At 37.0% G+C, this 19,870-nt stretch overlaps 1 pseudogene across 2 annotated transcripts; it reads right to left on the minus strand.

Annotated features, from left to right (window-relative positions):
- Positions 1-5,642: 5,642 nt before the first annotated feature.
- Positions 5,643-8,431, minus strand: LOC149257087 (pentatricopeptide repeat-containing protein At2g13600 pseudogene; annotated as a pseudogene). 2 transcript variants are annotated; one of them, XR_016256684.1, is made up of 2 exons: positions 8,097-8,431; positions 5,643-7,953 (listed from the first exon to the last, which is right to left on the minus strand). The product of XR_016256684.1 is annotated as a pentatricopeptide repeat-containing protein At2g13600 pseudogene, transcript variant X2 (transcript). The 2 variants fall into 2 exon arrangements; XR_016256683.1 differs by having other exon boundaries at positions 5,643-8,431.
- Between the last annotated feature and the right edge of the window lie 11,439 nt (positions 8,432-19,870).

A 19,870-nucleotide genomic window follows, 5' to 3' on the forward strand; every position in this document is an offset into this window, starting at 1 on the left:
ATGTCCTCAAGAATCATGGATAAAGACATGCAATTAAACCCAAAGAAGGAAATGGGTCTCAAAAATCCCATCAATGGACATGTGAAATGTAAGATGAGTATGATAAAGGGGACACAAGAGGTGTTCATTAGCTATCTTGCACAGTCAAGTAAGGTCAATGGATATTCATCACATAAATGCCTTTGTTGAGGATTTCCCAAATGCTTTGAGTTAACCTTTCCTTGGCATCGTGTCTTTTTATCCCTTTATTATTCCTTTTAACTCTCTTCACCCTTCCTCAATATTTGAATTAGATCATCTCACACAATAATTGTGTATATATGCATTTATAGTCTTGTTTATCGGGTCCACTTTTTATATGTAGTTCATTGCATAGGACATCGAGATGCTTCATTAATCCTTTTTTGATAGATGTATTCAATGCATAGGACTAGGGGTGATGGCCTCATGTGAGGGGGCATTGCTCAATTTTCCTTGGATTTTATGGCATTATGTATCCCTTTTACTATTCTTTTGCATTTTGACATTTCATGATTGCTCTTAACTGTCTTTTTATTAGCATCAACCTCAACCTTATTAATCCCTTTTTCTCCTGGGACCATGAAAAGGTGGATCTCTGATGGGGAACATGTACAATTCAACCATGAATGGAAGTATGGACGAAAGATGGAAAATGTTATGTATGGTGGAGATATGGCCATGATAACCTTTCTCAAGAACTCCCCAATATTATATCCAACCCCAAGAAATGCCTCACTTTGCTAGGAGAGTATGATGACTTTCGACTGAACTAAAAATAAAGTAAAAGGCACAAAGAAAGAGTGTTTTGATCCATCCAACAAAATTCTCAATGATCACTAGCATGACCCCTATATATGAAAAATAGCACTCATTATGAAGAATGGAAATAATGAGGTGTTCTCAATGATCACTAGCATGACCCCTATATATGAAAAATAGCACTCATTATGAAGAATGGAAATAATGTACCTCATAAGCATGTGGCACCCTATAAAATTGATTTGAATGAGAGCTGAGAGTGTTATGTAAAAAATTAGTTAATTTTAGGGTTATTATTTAATTTTAGGTTTAGTTAGACATAAGATCATGCCCTTTCCCAAAGGGTGTCCATGGCGGTATATAAGCCAGGATTCCCATTGTAATCAGAATCATCTGTCTATTCATCTTTTTAATAAAATATTTATACATATAATTCTGCGTATCAGAAGTTTTATGCTTCATCTGGTATCAGAGCGGTCGAATCCTCTCGCCTATACTGGTTCAGGCATCCATCCACTGCTGTCACTGTACGTATCACTTCTGTCCGCTGCCATATTCACTACTGACACCCTGTCCGCCCTCTCCGCACACCGTCTGCCTTGTCTACCGCCCGCGACTCCACCATCGTGACCCCTACATCTGTTATTCCACTCCACACATACATTTCCTCTACGGATACGTTAAAAACCCTCCGTCCAGCGCTACAAACGCAGCCCGCACACCGTGATAGAAACCACTCACGCACATTTCCATAACCTGCTCCGTCTGCCCACCACCCGTCCGCTGTCCAACTGCTGTGCAACCGCCCGGAAGACCTACCACTGCCATCGTGGTAATCTCTGCGGTGATATCCGCTTGAGGTTTGTTTTTCCTTTGAACGGTCAACGGAGGTGACCCCCCACCAGCAAACGTGACGGTCAGCGAAACTATCGAATATATACACAGCGTATAACATTTATTTGTATATATATAACGTGAAACATATACATATAACGTTAATTTATATATATATATATATATATAAAGTTAATTTAATTAATTACAATTATTTTAATTAAAAAAAAAACAAAAACAAAAAAACCTTGTCATATAATTTAAAAAAAAAAAGGAAAAAAAATTTACGCTGGCAGATAAATACACGCCCCCGCAAACCCGCTCGATGTCGACACTGACAATGGCAGATTTTCAAAAAAAATTGTTGGATTCGGAGCATAAGATAAATAACAACCACGATGAGGTCAGTAAAAAATTAAATGAATTCCAGATCAAGCTTGCGGAGCAAGCCGACGAAATCAAAAATCTTCATGATACGACAAATCGAATAGAAATAAAAATGGAAAATCAACATGTCCAAACAAAAGTAAACATCAGAGAGGTGTTAACAACGCTGAAAATTCTGTGTAAAAAGGCAAATTGTACACCCGCACAACTACTAAAAGAAAATGAAGAGAATCAAGAACACATTTCATCAGATTCAACAAAGTCAACAGACTCTCATGAAAAAGTTGAGTCCCCAAAAAAATCAGCGACACCCCACCAAGAAGTGAGTAACACAACCTTTACAAACAAACAACTCTGGGATAACTTTACCAATCAACACCCTTTTTTTGCTCAACCATTAGCAACATACCAGCGAAGGGCAAAGGTCGAGATGCCTAAATTCGATGGAAACGAAAAAAAACAATGTTGCATGGATAAATAAAGCAGAAGAATACTTTGAGATATATGACATCAATGACGATGACAAAAAGCTTAGGCATGCATCCATGAAAATGGAAGGAAAAGCATATAACTGGCATATGTGGTGGAAAAAAACAACACACGTCATTAGCTGCAGAAAATTTAAAGATGCCTTCTTTAAAAGATTCCAAGGTGTAAGAGAAGAAGAGTTTTTTTCAAAACTCATCAAGTTACGACAAAAAGAAAGTGTGGACGAATACACTCAAGAATGGGAGACCTTAGTAACACGAGTACCTAGGTTATCAGAATCTCGTCTGATTCAATCATACATCTCAGGACTCAAAACCCATTTACAAGCAGAACTTGAGATGCATGACATTACATCAATAGAAGTAGCAAGATGGAAAGCAAAAACAGCCGAAAAGAAATCCGAACCAATATTTTGGTCAAAAGCAAAAAAAACATATTCAAGATGAAAGATACCCCAGTATGTGGACTCAAATAATACAAGATATGTTCCACCACATCGTCGTGAAGATGAAAAATCTAATGTGGAAATGCAAAGGATAAAAGAGGGTAAATGTAAACGCTGTGGTGAGAAGTGGGACCCCAAACATAGATGTGCTAAAGGAAAAGAACCAAAAAACCTATATAATTGTGAAGCAACCCATGATTCAAACAGTGAAGGTTCTGACATAGAAGAAATAAAAGATGCCCTAGAATTCTCACAAGAATTAGATGACGGGAGTATTCCGCAAGTGTCATTATCAGCCATGACAGGAATATCACAACCTCAGACCTTAAAGTTAAAGGGACACATAAACAAGAACAACGTAGTGGTTCTCATCAACTCTGGAAGCACACACAATTTTTTAAATGCAACCATAGCAAAGAGACTCAATATCTTTTCATTTCACTTACCAAATATGAAAGTGATGGTAGCTAACGGTAAGAAGATTGAAAAGGTGGGGAAATGCCATAAGGTCAATTTGCAGATTCAAGACTTTAATCTAGAGTCTCCGTTCTTCAGGGTACCGTTAGGAGGAGTAGATGTAGTCTTAGGTATCCAATGGCTACGAACTTTAGGTACTTATGCCGCCAACCATCAAGTACAATTTATAAAATTCAAATGGGGAGGTCAGAAGTACAAACTACACAGATTCCAAGCACCAAAAAATCAAGTTGTATCATCATCTCAGATGATGAAGCTGAGTCGAAAAGGAGCACCTGCTTATGTAGTACAATGTCACCAATTAGAAATGTTATCTACAAATATGACCAGAGAAGAGTCACCAAAGATACAAGATTTGATTCGGAAGCATGAAAAAATAATTCAAGACCTACCTATGAAGATGCCGCCTAATAGGAAAATTGAGCATACAATAGAAGTCAAGGCAAGATCATACCCCGTCAACGTCAAGTCGTACCGATATCCACATCACCAAAAAACGGAAATTGAGAGATTAATTCAAGACCCTTTAAAGTATGGGACCTTGATCATCTTGGAATATCTGATCAAGTGGAAGGACTTACCAAAGAAGACGCTTCTTGGGAGAATGAAACATTTTGTCAACAACATCCGTCGTTACGTATGCTTTGAGGACAAAGCATTCTTTCGAGAGGAAGGCAATGTTATGTAAAAAATTAGTTAATTTTAGGGTTATTATTTAATTTTAGGTTTAGTTAGACAAAAGGGCACAATCATAAGATCATGCCCTTTCCCAAAGGGTGTCCATGGCGGTACATAAGCCAGGAACCCCATTGTAATCAGAATCATCTGTCTATTCATCTTTTTAATAAAATATTTATACATATAATTCTGCGTATCAGAAGTTTTATGCTTCAGAGAGGGGCATCTAAGGCCTCATCAATCACATGCACTACGGAGAAGTGAACAATATGCATGGCTGCTGGTTGGATATATGCATCATCGGAGGAAAATTTTCTCCTGTAGTTACCCATGCATGTGAATGAGTAACAAAGACTATGTTTCAAACAAGTAAAGATGTTCAAGAGGAAAGAAAAACAATCACTGACAGAGCACTGGATGTGCCAAGAAGGTTCCAAAATGATATTTCTCTCTTACAATATTTGAGGGTTGGGCTCAACATCTAAAACCAAATTTCTCGTGAGATTACTACTGAAACACAAGCTCGACATCATTTTTGTGTAAGAAGACATGCTTCAAGCATTGGACAGTGTGACCATAAAGGAGGTATATATAGGGTCAATTGTATATGTAATAATAGGTCAGCCTAGTAGCGGGCCTACATGGGCAACGAATGAGAATATGTATATATAGAGGTCAATAAAACAATATTGTATGCATGGACTTATGATTTTGATATATGAATGCACTTGGGTTATTAGGGAGTTGTTGTCCCAATGTATAAGGGGTTATTGTGTAACTCATCATTGCTGTCATTTAAAAGTTAACCTCTGCTTATTTGGTATACATTGTGTATTTGCAGATTTATCGTGCTATTTTAAGTATCAAGTTCATACCATTTGATATCAAGACAATTCTTGTTTGGTTTGGGAACCTTCAAATAGCACCTTGCATGACTTGATATATAACATTGGCTAGGGAACTCTGAATTGAGTGAGACCTAAACTTTGGAAAAGACAACATCTGTTACTAAACCTGGTCCAATTTTATCACCATAGGTGCAAGAATGCAGATTGGAAGTTTGTACAAGGCAATGCTTCTGGTCAGTCAAGAAACCTGACCAAAAATAGTAAAGTTCACTAAATAGAGTATACCTTGATCTTGCTATTTTAAATAAGACAAAACAAGCTATTACAAGCCTGAAAATCACAGGTGTTAGCACAAAATTGACGGAGTTCAATTAGTTGAGGTTGTTTGGGGTCTCTCTAATTGATCTGCCAAACATTTATCCCTCGACCTACGTCTCCTGGGTTCATGAACAGATTAGGCATAACTGCATGCCAAGGCTTCTTCATTAGTGTCCAGATTATAGAACCCTTTTCCTTTAGACAAGTTTCTGATTTTAGCTATTGGGTATCTCCACCTCTCAAGAATGTTGTGCCTTGATATGTATTTTCCTTTTGATGCCAGTAATAGTAGTACTTCAGATCTCTTAATTCAGGGTAAAAGCTATCAACGGTGCCTAGAGATAGACTTCATAAAAAATGAATACAAATACTGTAGTACACAAATATAAGGTTAAAAATTCAGTCAAGCTTGTTATTGTGCAAGGCTATATATACAGCTTAACATCCCCAAGAATCTTCAGAAGATCCTTGAAACCACAAAGCCTTGGGAGCCCGTCAAAGGCCATTTACTTGTTATTGAAGCATTGTGAATAACTTCCCCCCTCAAAAGAAGAAGTTGCATACAATATTAGCAGCGAAAACAATAGCACAATCCGTGAACTCTTTCGGTTCTGTAACTGTTTTCTCTACAGCCAACCAGTTACATTCTAAATAGCAATTCTTGTCGAGTCTGACCTCAAGGCGGGATGATTAGTAATTTCTCAACCAACAATCTCAGTCATGAAGTGAGCAACAGGGTGGAAGTAATGGTGCACTCAGAAGTTCCTGATGATTTGAATAACAATTTTTGGCAGCATATTTATGACGTCAATTACAATTATCAACACTGACTGCAGTGGCAAAAACTTTCTTCCTTCTGCGGATCATGCATGTAATTCAATTGAGTGCATGTGACTTCATAACCCCAAGTAATTCACTTGCCTATACTGTCTTTCCTCGTGTGCATTAATTTATTGTTTTAGTGCATGTGACCTTTTTTTCTACAAGGAAAGCATATACCTGTTCGTCCACTTCAATCCAACTGCAACCGGGCTTCTTCTTAACCTTCCTGTCTTTCATCATTTTCTGTAGCTTTTCAACATCATCCCATCTGCCGGCCTCTGCATACATGTTCGAAAGGAGCATATAAGGGGCAGAATTTTCAGGTTCCAACGCAAAAATGTGTTCTGCTATTTCTTCTCCTAGCTTTATATTGTTATGTATTCTACAGGCACCAAGCAAAGACCCCCAAACAGTAACACCAGGCTTTATATGCATTTTGTTGATAAAGTTCTGTGCCTCGTCGAATTTGCCAGCACGCCCAAGAAGATTAACCATGCAGCTATAGTGCTCCATCCCAGGTTCGATGTGGTAATGTTGACTCGTATAATTAAAGTATTGAATAGCCTCATTTACTAAACCTGAATGGCAGCACGCAGACAAAACACCAAGCAAGGTAACATCATTTGGCTTTGTGCCCGACTGTTTCATTTCTTCAAAGAGCGCGAGGGCTTCCTTGCCACAGCCATACATTGCGTAACCTTCAATCATGGCTGTCCATGAGACCACGTCTCTCTGGTTCATTTTGTCGAACACACCGCGTGCATTCTTGATGCTCCCACACTTTCCATACATGTTTACAAGAGCACTCCCTACAAAGACATCGGACTGAAACCCACATCTTATTATTTCTTCATGGATCTCCTTCCCTTGTTCCAGTGCTGTTAAGCCAGCACACGCTGACAAAACGCTGGTGAAACTCTCTGAGTTTGGCTTCACACCTATATGCTGCATTTGTCGAAAAAACTTCAAGGCTGATTCATTGTCCCCATGCTGGGCATATCCTACAAGCATAGCATTCCAAGAGACCAAATTCCTACCAGGCATTTTCTGAAAGAGTTCCAGTGCCTCCTCAATCAGCCCATTTTGAGCATATCCTGCAATCATTGCATTCCACGAGACCATGTTTCGTTCAGGCATCTTCTGAAAGAGTTTGAGGGCATTATCAACATATCCGTTCTTTGCATATGCTGAAATCATGGCTGTCCAAGAGACAACATTCGGTTTCGGAATTTTTTGAAACAGTTTCCAAGCCTCATCTATTTGACCATTCTCTGCACAGCCTGTAACCAAGGTATTCCAGGACACCACATTTCGTTCAGGCATTTCCTCAAACAGTCTCTCAGCATCCGCAATCTGACCATTCTGCGCATACCCTGCAATCATAGTATTCCATGATACAACATTTCGTTGAGGAATTCTGTCAAACATTTTGCGGGCATCCTCTATGCTTCCACATTTCGCATACATGGCAACAAGTGCGTTCCCCACAACAACATCAAATTGGAACCCATTTGCAATTACAATTCGATGGAGCTCCTTGAGAGAAACCAAAGCGTAACATGCTGAAAGAACGGTAGCAAAGGTGAACTGATTAGGCTTAATGTCTGAACTTTGCATCTGGCAAAACAATCCCAAGACGTCATCAGCGCACCCATGCCTGCCATAAGCTGCAATCACCGCAGTCCATGAAATGACATTCCGTTCAGACATTTCATCAAAAACTCTGCGAGCGTCCATCAGAGCCCCACATTTGGCATACATGGTGATGAGATTATTATTTACATATATGTCTCGGCATTGATATTGATAACCAGTATGAATAATGTGAGCATGGACTGCTTTTCCTTGCGCTATGGCTTGCTTGGTGCTGCACTCCTGCAAAAGAAAAGCATACGCAGAGGAGTCCATAAAATGCAATATGTTGGTCGCCTGTTTCAACTTACAATCATCCTTAGAAGGGGTGTCGGCATAGACTTCTGTTTTATTAATAACGAGAGCATCAGTGTTGGTGTTTCTACCTTGCAGGTCAGTCATTGACTGTATAAACAATCCCATCATTGTCTTCTTCGTCCGTTGCTTCGTTAATAATTGTGCTGCCATCAGCAATGCTTCTGTGGCCCTCGCCCTGTTCCTCAATATGCATTGTCACAAATTTGTCACTTCTTCCCTGCCTGTGCTGTGCCTTTTATGGATAGGATTGCTCTGTTGTTGTTATGCATTTGTTCTGGATCTGTTTCATCTCTTTTCATTTTCTCTAATTCAAGTCTATTATAGAAAATATAGTTTTAACTTAATGGCGGGAGTTCAGAGAGGATAGAAGAGAATATCTACCCTAACCATGGAGAATAAAGGAACAAATGCAAGAATGTTGATTATAGATCTACTCACTTCAAGTTTTTTATTGTTGTATTTTTTTAATCCAGATTTAATCAGTTATTTTTATGATTAAGAAGGTTAAAACATAGTTTATTTATTTTTCTTTTAGTAAACGTATTTTCATTCCTTCCGAATGGATTGAAATGTCCTTGCTCGTTAGTGAGAAAGGAGGCTAGGCACAATTGTTAAGAGCCAAACAAAAAGTTTACTAAAAACATTCCCAAAAATCTAACAAACTTGTCTGAAATACATGACCTCTAGGGTTATACTGAAACATAAAAACAAGATAACTAGGACTCGGTAGTAAATAACCAGATGATATAATGAACATTCAATAGTTTCTATAATTTGAACCTTTAATAAGGATAGGATCTCTCTGACCTCCAGAAGAACAACCTAGATCAAGGGGTGGCCTGAGGTGGGCTTTAATTTTCCCTAATATATTGTCCATGGAGTGAACTAACATCTGCAATTCATCCAATTAGAGAAGCATCTCTTCTTTGGCAATGTTCATGTCCACTAGCACATGACTCAACAACGGTTTGAGATGCTAGTAAAGATCTACTATTTGAATATAGTGATTGAGACAACCCCACGAGTGGCCCATGTTTGGAACCCATCCAATGACATCTACAAGCACCTAAGAGTAAGTACAATATTGTCGCTCATCTACTATGTCACGGTCAACTTACGCAATCTCGTCTTTGACTGCTTGATAGAGTAAACTCACGATAACGAGCAGCCAAACTCCCAACTCAATGTTGGGCTCGGGGACTTCCAATGTTGTTATAATAGGCAGCACCACAATGCCCACGATCTCTCTACCTTGGCATGACATCCACTAGATAGGGACATTGAGTGCAATCACAAAGAAAATACAATGAGGAGCAACCTTTCCACAAAGAGAGGTCAATTGTAAATGGAGGGTGATAGTGGAGGAGGTGAATGAGGTCAAAGAGTGAAATGGTACACTAATGGAGGGGAGAAGGCTTGGGGTTGAGAAAATCTAGCGAGTAAGGACTCAACATAAAGTCAAGCGAAAGCAAGGAAAAAACTATAGAAAATACTCCAACAAACTAGGGGAATGGCTTTAACACTACATGTTCTGCAAGGAAAACCAATGATTTCTCTGAAGGGGATGAATTGCAACAAAAAGAAAAGCTTGAATCAACCAAGGAACTACCTTGACTCTAGCTAAATACTTAAGGCCAACCCCAAATCTCCAATCATATTCCAAATGCCATTAACCAGAGTGTACAACAAATAAATGCAAACAAATTGTGAGCCACTTTCCTCATGTGTAGGGAGATGGTTCTGCATGCCATCATAATTATACACCTCTTGGAATGACCAATCTACAAAATGGGAGTTAGCTCGCATAGAACGTTCGTCCTCCATGTACGAGGTGTGTTAATAATTTGATGACACAAAAATATAGAAAAGATAGATAAACGACTTCAAAATCAGCCTCTTCGAGGGGACAACCTCCTTTACATTACACAAATGAACAATTCTTGGATGATACCAATGACAAGACCTCCTTTCTATATATAGGAGTCTAAGGGGTCCCAATACAATCAGAGCCTACATAACAATGATATTGTAGGGGCACAACAATAACAATAGTGGGCTTTTATGTGGCATAATAATAACAACATCAGGACTATATGGGCACAATAATAGAATAAGGGGGTTACACTAATAACAATAAGGGGTTACACTAGTAGTATAGGGACCTAACATGCCCCTCTCCTTCAAAAAGTGTTGTCCTCAACGCTTGAGTAGTTTTGGATGCTTATGTATAAAATTCTCATCCTCCCATGTGGAATCTTCAACGAGTAAGTTCTTCCACTTTATGAGATACTCTAAAATTGATCGATTTTGTAGCTATCAATTTCTTGTTTGTGTGACTGCTTCTGGTTTCAGTATGATTTTTCCTTCCTCGTCAAGTTCTGGAAATATTGTTTGAACTGGGATCTTCTCACTTATAACCTTGTTTAAGCATGAAACATGGAAAATTGGGTGCACTCGAGAAGATGCAGGAAGCTCCAATTGGCATTCCATAGTACCAATGTTTTGTAACACCTTGTATGGACCATAATATTTTGGTGATAATTTATTATCCTTCTTATCTTGCTTGAGGGACATTTGTTTGTATGGCTGTAGTCATATAAATACCCAGTCACCCACATCAAAACTTCTTTCGCAGCGATATTGATCTACCTGTTGTTTCATTTGATTTTGTGCCAAAGCGAGGTTATCCTTTAAAAGTTGGAGAACTTGTTGTTGATGCTCGATGTGATCTTTCACTGCTTGAACCTTTTTCTTCTTGATATGTCCTTCTATCTTGAGAGTTTGAGGAGTGGTAATTCCTGCCAATGCATTACAAGATATGGTCAGATTCATTTCTTCTTTCTCTGGGGTTGGTTCCTGGTGAGTATCCTTTTCTTTTGATGTTTCTTGATCCTTTTCTTCCTGATATTTCACTGCTTGAACCTTCTTCTTCTTAATATGTCATACTATCTTGAGGGTTTGAGGAGTGGTAATTCCTACCAATGTAGTACAAGATATGGTCGAATTCATTTCTTCTTTCTCTAGGGTTGGTTCCCAATGTATATCCTCTTCTTTTGACGTTTCTTGATCCTTTTCTTCCTCCTCTTCACAATCTATGTAAAATAATTTCTTCTCAGCACACTTATGACCTTTAATGTATTTTCTATCACAATTGTAACAAAGCCCTTTTGCTCTTTTTTCTTCCAATTGTTGTGGTGTCAACCTTGTAGGTTGTGGAAGGCTAGGAGAAACAACACTTCCATCTTTATAGTTGTGAGTGGTAGACTTCCTTGTTGCCATAATTTTGCTTTCCACTTTTCTTGCCAACCTATATGCCTTCTCCAATGAATCAGGTTCCCAAAGGCGAACCTCATGTTGGATGTTATCTTTTAAAGTCCCTATGAAGACATCAATCCTCTGCTTCTCTGGAATATCATTTACCCTTATATTCAATTTTTGGAATTCCTCAATGTGCTCTGCCATTGAACCCTTTTGTTTGAGATTTATCAATTGGCTAAAGAAGGTGTTGCTCTTTGTCTCCTCATAATGTGCTATCATTTCCTCTGTGAAAATTGACTAGGTGACAAGTGCTTTACGAGAACAAAGCCCTCTATACCATACAAACTGATTCGGTTCTAAATATAAAGATGCAATACATACCTTTTGTAATAGTTGCACATCATGTAGATCAAAATATTTCTCCATCTGTAGTATCCATGTTACCGGATCCTTGCCATCAAACTTCCTCATATCTCTTTTTCTTTCTTTTAGGAGCTCGATCTTGAAACGAATGTAACTCTGTATTTTCAAATCTCCAAATTTTGAAATTGCAATCTGCAGTATCCCTCTACATCCTCTTTCCAATGCCACCAGTCTGATCAAAATTGGATTCTCCAAGAAAGAGTTATGCCTAATATCCCAAGAGGATCTGATTATATACTTTTTCAGTAGAGCGAACTTGTATGAAGTTCCACGTGTCACTGTTTCGACCTTGGACCTAAAACTAATACACAAAAAACTACTATCCATCCTCTTTCTATAACTTCTTACGACATTTCAATCTAATTCTCAAAGAGAAAGTTATGACGATTTTCCCAAGGTCACCTGTTTGAGATATAATTTTGGATCCTGCAAAAACCCTAACTTCCTTGGATCATATCTTCGAAAATATAGCGAGAAAATATCTGAAATATAGATCTAAGGTTCAGAGATATTTTGGCTCAAATGGGTTTTTTTTTAGCTTCTAAAATATCACATAAAAATAGTTATAGCGCAAATTCCGTGATGACCTGTTTGTGATGGAATTCTGGAGCTTGCAAAAACCCTAACTTCCTCAGATCATATCTCTGAAAATATGGTGAGACAATATATGAAATTTGGGCCCGAGGTTCAGAAAGATTTCGACTCAAATGGGTTTTGTTTTTATCTTCTGAAACTTCGTAGAGAAAACTTTATAGTGAAAATTCCATAATGACCTGTTTGGAGCAGCAAAACCCTAGAATCCAAGCTCTGATACCAAATGTTATGAAACCAGCTCACAAAAAGATAGAAAAGATAGATAAACGACTTCAAAATCAGCCTCTTCAAGGGAACAACCTCCTTTACATTACACAAATGAACAGTTATTGGATGATACCAATGACAAGACCTCCTTTCTATATATAGGAGTCTAAGGGGTCCCAATACAATCAGAGCCTACATAACAATAATATTGTAGGGGCACAACAATAAAAATAGTGGGATTGTATGGGGCATAATAATTACAATATCGGGACTATATGGGCACAATAATAGAATAAGGGGGTTACACTAATAACAATAAGGGGTTACACTAGTAGTATAGGGACCTAACATTCTAATCTGATGATCAGAGCTCTGATGAGACTGGCGTTTGGTCGTGAAGACCCAAATAACCAAGGGCACAGACCAGGGCTAATCACCCAAGTGCTATGGAGCTAATCAGGGATGGAGATATTGAAACTCTATGGTAGAAGCATTTTGAAAAAATTCACGATGCATAGTGAGCTCCGACGTGGAGAGGCACTTCACCGCAGGGATTCAAAAGAACCAAGGGCAAGAGTGGATAACACTAAGATATAAGCCCCCGATAGGGTTATAAAGGCCTTAGCACCTAAGCACTAAGCTGTCATTTATGACACCCAGTTCTATGGCAGAAATGCGATAAGGTGGTCAAGCAAAAAGGAGCTAAAGACATTGGAACTTCGTGGTTTTGTAATGTTTAGTTTAAATAGAGTTATAATGGATGAAGGCTCTAATACTACAACACCTAAGTGCTATATCGGTGGTTACAGGCAGTGGTCCTATGATGGATAAACAAAAAGGGACGAAGCATAAGGGGGTCTACAAGCATTATAATTGTGTGTTTTCATAATGCCATTTTAAATAAATTTACGATGTGTTGCGGCTCCAAAGTTGCATTATGGTAATATTATGGGATGTATTGGGCCCTGATAGTGTAGCATAGAGGTAATAAAGGATGGATGAGTTGGCCGCTAAGTTGCAAAACACCTCTAACATCACCATACTCGATCGTGTTCAGCTCCAAAAGGGGAGATTCAAGCAGTTAAAGGGAGAAAGCGACAGGTGAATATGCCAGTAACCGTGGAGGAATACAATGGCATAGGCATGGCCTAATTAGAAGCAATCAAAGGAATCAGCATTGGAGATATTTTGTTGTGTCAATCATGACACCTCATGTTTTTCATGTTTTGTTAATTTTCCATTTTCAAGAAAAGAATCAAGTTTTTTATGCAATCATTAGGACCGCTAGGTTGATTGCATGTTGAGGCAGTTGTGTAGTTCAGTAGCTTATGAAGATATTTTGTAACTAGTCCTTATTTTGGTTCTCCCTATAAAGAGGGAGGAAAAACACATTACAGAGGTGTTAGAAAATAAAAAAGGTGGAAATATTTTCTTTATATAGAAAATTACTTGTGACTTTCTTATCTTTATGTTCTTCTTTTATCTTTTAGTTCATCAAGCAATTACCAAAACAATAGCACAAAGATCACAGACACCAGATATAGGTGAACAGCCAAGGAAAAACCCCTATCTGAGGGAAAACCCAATCAACAACTTTTCCTTAATAACTTCCAGAGATAATCCAAGACTCTTGACATAGACACAGACTTCCTCCACACCAAGTCAGCCATTTCTTCCTTCTTGTAGATGATAGCCCTTCAGTAGCAACTTCGACCTAGCAACAACAATTTCGTCCCAGGAACTAGTAGAAGTAGTACAAACAACTTTGACATGACAAGAGAGACTTCGATCTCCTAGAGGAATCCACACGAGAGAGAGAGAGAGAGCCCAAAATTTTGATCTTGACCCTTTCTTCCTTCTTCTCCAACTTCGCACTCATTTTAGCCTCCTTTTCCAACTTTGCACTTTTCCAACTCTTCTTCTGGGATATTGAAGTTGTGTGAGTGAGAGAGTGTGTGTGCCCCAAATGAACTCGAATTTCTCCAATATATAGGCTTCTGGTGAGGTCGAATTACCCAGTTTGAGGTCGACTTGATCTCCGTGAGGCCGACTTGGTGTGGAGGTGACAAATAGCTTATTTGACTCAATATTAATTCTTTTTACATGATTCAAAATCCCAAGAAGGGTATATTTTAATGGAAAATGACTCCAATGACTCAGAATAAATCCTAGAAGTCCTCAATGGGGAATTTGACCTAAAAATGATGACCCAAGCATGAAACCGATGCTTTAATAAGTCATAGTAATAACAATAAAAATTTATTTTTCATTCTTTTGATAAATACATTTCATTGTGACTTCAAAAAAAACTTATGAAGACCAAACCTAATTACATTCTTCAACAATCCCTCTTAACTAGGGAGGTATTCATACTTACATATACAAGTACATGGAAGATCTGAAAACACATGAAGAGTTTAGGCACTTACAATGCCACAAATTAGATTCCTGACTAGGGAAATCTATCCGGGTGGGACTAAGATGGACTAAAGCTTTCAACCAGTCTAGGTACCATCAGGCCTACTTGCTAACCATCAACCCACAGATCTAGGTGTGTATCCAAGGTCATAGATCCATGACCAATGCCACCCTCCCTCTTTGGGATCTAGACATCAATACATATTCCATCCATATGTCCTCCCAGGCATTTTATACACACAATGCCTCAACAGATCAAATCTCTCTAACCTCAAGCATGCTTTTCAAAAACCTTGAGATATTTACCTGAACAGTCACAACCCCTTAATTAGTAACAACCTTTCAAATACTCATGAGTAAACACAAACCTTTGGGGTCTTTCGAATTCTAGATGTTGCCTCACAATTCATCATAGTAGGACTTCAAGGCTTCCCAAAAAAATCCTGACAAAGGTTTCCTCAAACATTCAGCTTCCTTTCCTACTTCATATACAATAACCAAATCCATCTTTCATTCTTTTAGCAACACCTCAATATGCATTCTCCAATTTCTTCTTTAAGGTATCTGGCATCATGACTATAATATGCCCTCCCTCTCAAATCGGGAGATATATTCTTTTCTTTTATCCAGACTCCCTCTTAACTTATAGAGATCAATTTCTTTTCTATGACATCGGAGAATATTTCATGGCTTCCATCCTTCTTTATTTTCATCATTTATAGAACTTCCTTTATCATGCTTTATCAACCAAATCAACTTTACTCACGAACATCTTCATCATCTTGAAGATTATGTACCTACACAACTTTGACAACAAGTAAAACCAAATACATACATATGGAAACATGAAGTTAACCATATTAGAATCATATAATAATGGAAGCATTAGAATTTAGACATCAAGTACCCAAACAAGAGACACATACATTTATACCTTAACTTCTTGTTTAGGTATAGTCATAAACCCTAGATCACATCATTTAAGTAACTCAATCAAGATATCAGTCTCATTATATCTAGGGCCTCAATATTTCTTTCAGAGATATGACATACTCTACTATAATATATTGAAAACCCTAGAAGCAATTCAAACAAGTACACTTACAATGCATTTAACACTTTAGAATTCATATGTTAGACTTTTACTAGAATTTAATTCAAACCCTAGATTCCATACATGAGACATTAAGTCTTAATAATGAAAACACAATCTAAGGTATCAATGATATGACCAACTTCTACTAGGGTTTGCTGTAAACCCTAGAATTTATCATCGCAATGGAAATAATATCATCACATCATATCCTAGAACATTAAACTTCGACTAGGGCTTAGTTACAGACCCTAGAACTTGTCAACAAATAGGTTAGCACAAATATATATCTAGGATAATCATGAACAAGAATATCATAACATATATAGGGCAAACCCAAGACACAAATATCAATACATTTAAAGTCATACATATAGTGATCTTGATTAGGCTAGGGTTTTGATGAGACAGACAAACATACACTTAGGGATCCATTCCTAGGAGTTAACACTTGATACATAAGGGTTTTACTTAAAAACGCTAATTTAACAAAACTTCAAGGTCTAGGAACACATCACCATCCAACCCTAAAGAACTAGGGTTTCCATAACAATACCAAGACTCCAAACGACATTACCATAAAAACCCCAAACATCAAAAGAATATTATTTTCTAGATTTCATTAGTAACCCTAAGTAGAATAGGGTTTTCATATTAGCATTAACAAACCCTTAGGTTAGGGATTTATTAGGCTTCCACAAACATAATGATTAATGAGGGTAGATTCAATCTAATGGTTAATCTCCCAAACAAGAATATCTATGATTCAACAGTCCTAGACATAACACTTATAGTAATGTATAGTAGATTTCTTTAGAATGAATGAATGTACCTTTATCAAAACTTATAGTCTAAGACATACTTTTAAGTTTAGAAAAACCTTATAGGACATCATTTCCAATAGAACTTCTATGCTTTGTCTTGTGAGGTCTTCTTCATAGCCCTTGATCATGGCAACAAGCTTTTCCTAAACAAGGAAAATATATAAAAGAAATATGATTAGTATATAGTGTAAATGCGTCTAGAGAAGAAAAATAAAACTAAATATAAAAGATAATACATGGATTAAGATACTTATCTTTGGAAAATGGTGAGGGCTCCCTCTTAATCCAATCTCGAGGGATACCTAAAACTTTAACAAAAAAATTCAACAATGTTTTTCCAAATAATGTTAAACATATGAGTTCTAGAAATCGAAGTACAAAACAAATAAAAAATTCAAAGTAGAAGGGCATAGGTATAATTCCTTTATTTTCGATTCTTCGACCTTGTGCTTCTTTGGAGATCCTTCTTCGGCAACATTTGCATGATCTCTATTTCTCTTTCTATTTCTCGGATTTTTAGGACAATCACTTTTGTAGTGACCCATCTTGTGACAATTGCAACATTTGATCTTGGATATGTCTATCTTCCTTTTATGCCATTCAATATTCTTGAATAATCCTTTGTTCTTGTGTGAGTGGAGTATGCATTTGAAACCTTTTCTTCTTCATTCCCTTTGTTGCTTACTAGAGAAATACTGACTTCTTCATGACTGCAAGAATTCCATAGTAGTTCAAATGTAGGAGTCTCCTTCCAGCCATTGAGACCTAATGAGAAGGCACTCCATGATGTTGGTAAACCTAGAAGTGTAGTAATTACAAGTTCCTTCTCTGGTACTATCTCATTAATTGCTTGAAGTTCATCTCTTAATCTATCTATTCTCACAAAGAAAGATGCCACAACGTCTTCCTTTGTCATTTTTATAGATCTTAGTTCATTTTTAAGGCTTGCTATTTGACCAAGATTTTTGATAGTGAATAATTTTGATAAAGCCTCATAAATCTCTTGATCGAATTCTATGTTAGATATATAGGGGATGAGGTTATATTTTATTCCATCCACCATTAGTGTCATAGCCAGTATCTCTGTCTCCCTAAATTTTTCCTTCCCTGCACCACTTCACTCATTAGTTGGCCTCTTTACCTTTCCCTTGACTAAATCCAAAACTTTATTCTTCTCAAGGATGAGGTTTATTGTCTTCTTCCAAACCATGTAGCTAGATGCTTATTCTAGCTTGTTTTCACCCTTAATTGAGTTAGATATTATCCTTGAATATGATATACTTGGCTTCTTATATGTTCCTTTTGATGACCCTTATTCAAAGATTTTTAGAACTCCTTACTCTTTATTAGATCCTTGAGTTGCATTTTTCTCTTCTTCAGCTTAGCTATGATACCATGTTAGAAAATCAGAAAGGCAGAAATATTTTCTTTATATAAATAATTACTTGTGACTTTCTTATCTTTATGTTCTTCTTTTATCTTTTAGTTCATCAAGAAATTATCAAAACAATAGCACAAATATCATAGACACCAAATATAGGCGGACAACCAGGGCAGAACCCCTATCTAGGGGAAAGCCCAATCAATGACTATTTCTTAATAACTTCCAGAGATAATCCAAGACTCTTGACCTAGACACAAACTTCCTCCACACCAAGTCAACCCTTTCTTCCTTCTTGTAGATGATAATCCTTCAGCAACAATTTCAACCTAGCAGCAACAACTTGCATCAGCAATTTCATCCCAACAACTAGCAGCAACAACAACAATAACTTTGACTTGACAAGAGAGTCTTCGATCTCTTAGAGGAATCCATGCGAGAGAGATAAATAGCCCAAAATTTCGATCTTGACCCTTTCTTCCTTCTTCTCCAACTTCACACTCATTTTAGCCTCCTTTTCCAACTTCGCACTTTTCCAACTCTTATTCTAGGATATCGAACTTGAACAATGTAAACTTTGAAATAAGAACTATAAACTATAAAAGGGAACTCTAGCCAAAAAAACCCCAAAAAACATGAAAAACAGTGCTAAAAATGAAAAGCATGTATACTCGAATGATGTTTTTTTTTGGGTTAATTTTCAACATATTTAAAAAATGGCAGTAAAACCGATTTTTTTTGTGCAAAAAACAATTGTTTTTGAGGAAAAAAACACACTAATGTTTTTGGTAGAATAACATTTTTATTTTCCAGATATAATTTCAGCATTTTTTAGTAATGACAATGAAATTAAAATAATGGAATCTGAAACACATTAAATTTCCATTAGTTTTCATCCATGTTGTTAAACATATAATAACATGACACTAAAGATCGCTAAAATTCTAATTGTTTTCAACCATAACATTAAAGATAGAAAAATAATTGGAAAAATTTCAACCATAGAATTAAAAAACTCTAAGTTTTCAACACATTTAAACCATGAAATTATGAACAAACTACATGACTAAATTAATCAAAATGTCAATACTTGTAGATTAAATGAAACATAAATTATATCTCTAAGTTATTGTTGCATTATAGATATTCTAAACATTAAAAATCATCATAATTAAAACATATAATCCAACAAACATAAAAATGACTCATAACTTCATTTAACACCATATGGAAATCAAAAATTTTATTTCAAAATACGATGCAAACATCAATTATATAAATTGACTTAGACAATTATTCGAAATCACTCATATTTTCTTGCACACCATCAGAATTCACATCTTCATATGAATGGCTAGATGCAGATGAAGATGTTCCACATTCTTCTCTTTCATCAACTAGCGCCCCATTTGAGTCCACATGCATGCCCATCATTTCAGGTTTCAAAATTCTTATGGATCTACGACTGGTTTCAGCAGACTCCCGTCTCAACATTGTTCCTTCTGGTAACAACCTCTTCAGAATCTCTATTGCCTTAAAGCGAAGAGTTCCTCTCTTTTTTAAATTGAAGTCATAAAAAATTATGCCAACATACTCCAATTTTAAGAGGTCTATGCGGCGATGATTTATATTTGTACCCTTTCT

The sequence above is a fragment of the Pinus tabuliformis genome, chromosome 6, assembly GCF_031772625.1.
Source record: "Pinus tabuliformis cultivar Carrire ecotype Pingquan chromosome 6, CPIR1, whole genome shotgun sequence".
Lineage (NCBI taxonomy): Eukaryota > Viridiplantae > Streptophyta > Pinopsida > Pinales > Pinaceae > Pinus > Pinus tabuliformis.